Consider the following 7,087-nt stretch of genomic DNA (forward strand, 5'->3'; position numbering starts at 1 on the left):
GAATAAGCTGTTTGGCATTGGCAGAGAAGATTTGGCATATTTTTCATGGGCGCAACCCACATACTCAGCTATGCTGCTCATCCCACAAATGCATGTTCCTTACAAATGTGGCACCATTTAAAATGGAAATAAAAGCTTTCCAACGGTATAAGATTTATTGCCAAGAAGCATTGTTACAACAAAGAAATAATCTACCAAACACAAATTTCATTACTTTTTGTGCTAAGTTTAGTTGTTGAACAGAAGAGGCTCCAGAATGGAGCCTTGGGGAACTTCACATCATTTTTGTCTGCTCAGATTTGTAATTACCTAGACACAAAGTAGTCCCTGTCCTTTAAGTAGGATTCAAACTAGTTCATTACTTTGCCAGAAAGTCCCACCCAGTTTTCCAGTCTAGTAGTATGTTGTGGTCGACTGTGTTGAATGCAGCACTAAAATCCAGTTATACTAAGACTGAAATTCTGCCACTGTCTATGTTTAAGTGGATGTTGTTGAAGACCTTAACAAGAGCAGTCTCAGTGCTGTGGTGTGGTTGAAATCCTGACTGGAAAACATCAAAACAGTTGTTTAGTGCCAAGAAGTTGTTCAGCTGTTGAAAAATAGATTTTTCAATGATTTTACTTAAAACAGGAGGTTTGATATCGGCCTATAATTGTTCATTAGTGAAGTGTCTAGATTGTTCTTTTTTAAGAGTGGTGTGATGACTGCAGTTTTCAGGGCCTGTGGGAAGACATCTGAGGGAAGAGACATGTTGACAATTTGTAGAAGACCTGAGGCCATGCAATTTGAGACATTTCTGAAAAAGCATGTAGGCAGAATATCAAGGCAGCAGGAGGAGGATTTCAGATGTTGTATAATGACCTCCAGGTTTTTATGGTTGATCGGATAAAATTGTGTCATACTCCTCAAATTGTTTTTAAGTGGACATAGGGACAACACATATCCTGTACCTGATATGGAGGCACTGATTGAAGAAGATGAATCCTCACAGTTGGTAGTTGGTATGAGCAGCTCTGATGTCTCTCATGATTACAGCTATGCTAAGACGGGGACTGAGGCGACTCTCCTTCAAGGTTTTTGCCGTGCTGTGTTATGTCTTCCTCATGTTTCGATTCCTCTTGTCTCTTGTCCTTGGCAGAGGGAACAGATGGGCGACACAAGAAGTAAAATAGGTTAGAGATTAACAATTTTACTCCTACCTTGTTAAGGCAAAGTCTATCTGCCTTAAAAAGATGTCTGTGGTCCCAGACAAACTTGAAAATTTACATGCTGTTGAGAGCCATGTGTTCAACCTCTTAACTCCTCTTTTGACTGGTGGTAGAGGGCAACTGATAAACACCTCAGCATTCAAAGAGCTGACTGTGTTCAACAAATCACTTAAGTCTTGTTTTAGTACTTCAGACTGTGGTTTCACAACATCATTGGTCCCTATGTGCACTGTGATGATTTTCACAGTTGGATGTGCAGCCACAATATGCAGGATCTCTCTGTCAAGTCATAGACCATATCCATGGGAAAACAGAGTATTTTGGTGCACTTACTGCACATGCTTCTTAAATCTTTTACAGCAAAGTCACTCACAATCAGAGTTTGGGGCCCAGTTGTTAGCTTTCCCTGTAGCCTTTTATTTTCAGATTTACTCTCAGTCCTTGCCCTGCTGTGTGAAGATGAGAGGTTATCCAGATCATCAGATGGATATCTAGGGTCCTGCAATAGTGGAGCAAATCTGTTCTCCAGTTGTACACTTGGTTGTTGGGGAGGTTTGTTGTTCTCCCTTTCGCAGCTGCCCATGGCTGTGTCCTACTAAGAACAGGGGTTGAAGAGGCACTCTGCCTGGATGATAATGCAGGCCAGCCAGTTGCATCACAAATCACAGCACGCCGGGCTCTCCCTGGTACTCGTCCTCCCATTTCCTAGGGAAATTATTTACTCTTAGGCTTTGCTCCAGAGCTTCAGGAAGGACAACCACTTGTAGATTTATAATCTGGTACACAGCCCTCCTGTTTCTTGGTAGTCTTGTTGGTGCTAACTAGCCATGTGTTAGCATGATCTTGTCCATTGTTTTGAGTCCATGGTAAAGTGATGTCGTTCCCACATAGTCCATTCACTTCAATGTTCACTTCTAACCACTGAATTTTGGTTTCCTGCACTGCAATCTCACTCCAAGTAATCTGTGAAGAAGGGGGGCATCTTGCTGCTAATTAGCTTTAACTGAGTACCTTATTTCCAGTCACTGCAGTACAGGCTGGTGCTGTTGGTAAGCCATGCTCACGTAGTACTGAGGAGGTCATAAAAATTTTGAAATATGACAATGGCCTACTACATCTACAAAAAAATGCAGTCCCAGTGATTTATAAATATCCAGGAGCCACTGCTCATAGTTTCTCACTGAAGAAAAATCAAGAATATCAGCAGAAAAATGCAAGCAGAGACGAGAGCAAGCAGCAAGGCGTCTGCACTGTAAGAAAGCAGGAAGCGTTTACCTGCTGTGCCTAGTGATCCGGTGATATCATGATACTCCAGCTTTCAAAGACTGTGTCTTGAAGAATGATCTAAGCGGACTGTTCTTTGTGAGAAACTTGAATGTGACATACAAATGAAATATATGACTCACCAACAGGGGTGCAAGTGATTGTACAGACCTTTGTAGACAGTAGTTTAGGTAAAGTGAGCATTGATAACATAGACAAACCTCAAACACCCACTTTTTTTGATGAAAACTCACTTAAAGGCGTTATTATGATAACTAAGTTTAAAGTCGGATACTTTACTATTTGGTCCACACATCCACACATAGAACTGACAGAGTTACGAGAAGCCACTAAATCTACAAGCCAGAGATTGGTCGGAGCCTTGGGACATACAAATCAGAGTTACAGCTAAAATAGAAGGGGCAATACATAAGAACATTTTTGGTTTAACACACGGACTTGTAACAGTGTGAGGACATTGCCTGACAACAGGCCCTGGCATCCTTTCAGGATGACAAGCTGTGGTCTCAGGGGAATAACATGCTGTTTTATGATCTTAGCCCTTGTAATTGTTGTCCCAACTAAATTGTTTCTTGAACCAAAAAAAGAGTGTCAATGTTAGTTCAACTGCTCCATCCTGTTTTCAACCCAGACAAGGCCGCAAGCCATGTTAATGAAAAACCAATGTACTTCCTATGCAGACGCGACACCTGTGATAGAACTGACTGTAATTTGGCTCCCAACCCTTCAGTTTATCCAAGCCAGCCAAATAAGGTATATTGGACATGGATAAACGCCAAACACCATCAGTTTACTTCGTGCAGAACAGACTATTGTATTGTGTTAATTACTGAGCAAAATACAGCTAGAAGCCTAACACAATCCATAGTCTGATGCCAGAAAGACAGAAAACAGCCTGTATGCCAAAATTTGAAACGACAGTGCAATTGGTCTCTTGGGCAACAGTCACAATTTTGTAAGAATTTGACAAAGTCCACAATTCCTGCAACTGAGCAACACAAGCAAGTAAGACAATATAAAATTGACAGAGGTAATTTAGCCATCACTATGAAGCAAGAGTGGGCTGCTGTCCGCAACATTACTGATTGTTTGATCTGCCAACATTTACCTGCATCGTCTCAAAAACTCACGCAATAATGCTGTTATCTACAGCAGACCTTAAGGTATTTAAGGTTGCCAACTTAGTTGTAGTTTTCCCAGATTGTTATGTTCAGGTGCCAACTCATCATGGCTGACCCGACAGTGAGATGAACATAACTTATTTTGTCCTGTTGGAGTTTAACAAAGTACATAGACCAAGTGAAATAAAACCTGCTAAGTTGCGGAAAATATCAAAATTTGAAACCACGGTGCATGCAATGTTCCAACATCACGTAGAGAGCCATGCTGTACCCGCTACCTGCAGTATCACAGAATGTTGGCCTGTAACTAATCCAGAATGTAGCTACAGTATTATGGCAGGAGTCTGGACAGCCCCATGGAACTCTTAAACCCAAATAGTGCTTCCAGCCCCCGACAGAGGAGGGTTCTTCTATCCTTTGATTATTTAATTTTGACTATGTTTTCAAGTTTTTACAGAAGTTTGCTATTTTTATCTTGTATTGTTAACGTTGATTATAGACCTTAAATTGCCAGTATTAAGTGCTTTAATGAACAGGTAGCGTTTTCTTCTTGATGCTAATATCTGAGAGCTAACATCACTATAACAGGAAGACCTGAGTGAAATCAATCGACAGGACTGTGTTTCAAGTGTATAGAACTGAATTCAGATCTGCATAATTATTGATACTGATTATAACCAACTGATTAAAACTTGATCAACTTTATTTTTGTAATCATGTTATTATTATCCATACTGGTTAACCTGATTTATGTTTATTCGTGTGTACTTTAGATACAGTAGATGTGATTGGAGGAGAGTATTACCCATAGAGTCCATTAGAAGGGTCCACCTGTGCTTATAGAACTAAATCTACAATATTGTAACCTTTGTTTTTAACTAGCCTGGAAAATAACCTTCATATTAAATGTACACCAAGTGTAGCACATTTAGGTATGTGCCTGCTAGCCAAATAAGTGATGCATATCTTAGTATATGTGGAAAAAAAGAAAGGAATCAGAGCAGGTCACTGCTATAATTACTAAAAAAGTAAATGAGCAGTTAATTGTATTATCTGTATTGTATTGTCTGTATAAAGTACTAACAACTTGAATTTGAACAAACTATATCAGTATTTACAAGAATGCAGGTGAAGTTGAACTGGCTTCACAGCTGTTTAGATTCAACTTTTGACCTGAGTGGCTTGTCTGGACTGTGGGAGGCAGCTGCAGCAGAGGAAACCCACGCAGACACAAGGAGAGACCGTGACTGTAAGTGAACATACACCACATACAAACACATGCTATCTGCACACAGAAAGACCTGCATTGGTTGGAAGCCAGGACATTCCTGCTGCGAGGCCACCACAATGCTAAACACTGAGCTGAGCATGGTGACGAGGGAAGAAGATGTCAATATAGAAGAGGAAGAGTTTAAGGGGTAGTAGCTTTGCTGCTGAACCTTTTTCCTCTTCTCCTTCATCCTCTTTGTGTAGTGAGATCTTGAGTTCTTCTGAGGAAGTCCCTTGTCTTCTATTTGAGTAATCCAACAAACCAATAAATCAAAAGCAAAACAATCTGAAGGCAATGTACCTAAAGCTGAGTGTAAGCGATTGAGGAGTCCCTTCCATCTACTTGTTTCTCCTCTTGCTTTAGATTCTTTTTCTTCCTCTCATCTGTCTCTCCATATTCTGCACCAACTCTACTTTTTATGAGATTTTAAGGTTGGTGGTTTCTGATAGCCTTCACACAGTTTTTGAATATCCTTGTGATCACTGAACAACTTTCTCTTATTTCTTTATCTGATAAGTTGAACCCTATTAGGGTGAACCTGCCCGTCTCCTGGTACTTCTTGACACTTTCAAAGTCACTCGGGGCTTTGCTCCCTCTGACACTAGAGTTTCCTAGGAGGGCCTCAGAGGTACCACTGAGCTCTTTGTTGGTCTGTCCCACATTTTTACTCCCAGAGGGTCATGTTCAGAGGCCACATTATTGCTCTCTCAGCTTTAACTGAAAAAGTATTTTTCTAAGTGCCTACAGGACTGAACTGGAAGTCTCCCACTATCTTGCATCACTTGTTTCTGCCATAAGTGCTGCTGGCAGCTTGTGTGTCCATTTTTATTTTATGGCCTTTGGGCAGAAAAACAGAAATATTCAAGCGGTCTTTTGCTAGTCCAGCCTGGACAATTGATGTAATTATTACACTTGGAAACTTTGCACATATTTACACAACTTGAACTGAAATGTAGCTTTTCAGCCATGCTAGCAGAGTGGCTCTAGCGATGGCAATGATGGTCAGTCGTTCCACCACTTTAGTTCAAAATGAAATATTTCAACAACTACTGGATGGGTTGACATGGAATTTGGTATAGATATCCATGGTTATCAGAGAATGAATCCTTATCACTTGGTGATTCCCTAACTTTTAATCCAGCACAGCCAGCAGGTTAAAGTTTTCACTTATCTACTGAAATATTTTAAAATCTATCAGATGCACTGGTACCAAAATTTGGTACATATATCTATGTCCCCTCAGTATAAACTGTTATAACTTTGGTGACTTTTCATATAGGGCCATCCTCAGGTCAAGTTTTAAATTTGTCCAATACTTATAATCAAATACCTGCTAAATCACACCTCCAGTGATCTGTTTTATCCTAGTGAGGAAGTAGTTTCTTCATTTCCATATCAATCTGAACACCAATGTGGAGAATTTAGTGTCAAAATGCTATCTTTGCATCTTCCAAAAAAGATAAAAGTGCATGAACTTTTAAAAAACTTCCCAATACAGCAGACAGGAAATCAAAACCCTTTGACTCCACAAATGACTCCACATTGAATCACTATTGCATTATAGCGTAGCAGTCAGCAACTGAGAAGTAAATAGGCAAGTTCTATAAAATTGCTGCAGATTTTAACTGCATTACCAGTAAGAAAGGGTATTTTTAAGTGCCTTATCCTTCAAATTATTCATTCTACTGAATCTTCAATCTTGCAAAGTTTCACTCACAAGATTGCTCATTATGTGATCGCTATCATCTAATTTCCCTTTGTCTACCAGCAGATCTGTGTAAACACCATTTGTAAAGTGACGGGGGGCAAGTGGAGAGGAAAAACTTTCCCAAAAACATTTTTCTGAACATGTGTGACTGCACTCGAATGCATAATTTTTTGATGGATAGTTGTTTGCATATGTGATGAAGATGGGCCATTGTGGGAAGGCAATTATCACATGTTAATACATTTATGCAAATGTACAGTTTCCTCCTAAATATGTTCATTAGAGTGGAGATGTTTTCAGTCCCAATTCGCACCCAAAGTCCTGCCAGCTTTCACTCCGGTATTCTAATTAGTTTGATTTACATTTGGGATATATGGTGAATGCACTTGATGACAATTAACTAACTTGATAGAGCAACAGATGTACCTTGAATGCTGAGGACAAGATTGGAGACAGGTACAATAGATGGTCTCTCTTTTGGTCTTTTTCTTTCTTT

This window comes from Thunnus maccoyii, chromosome 14, assembly GCF_910596095.1.
Source record: "Thunnus maccoyii chromosome 14, fThuMac1.1, whole genome shotgun sequence".
Lineage (NCBI taxonomy): Eukaryota > Metazoa > Chordata > Actinopteri > Scombriformes > Scombridae > Thunnus > Thunnus maccoyii.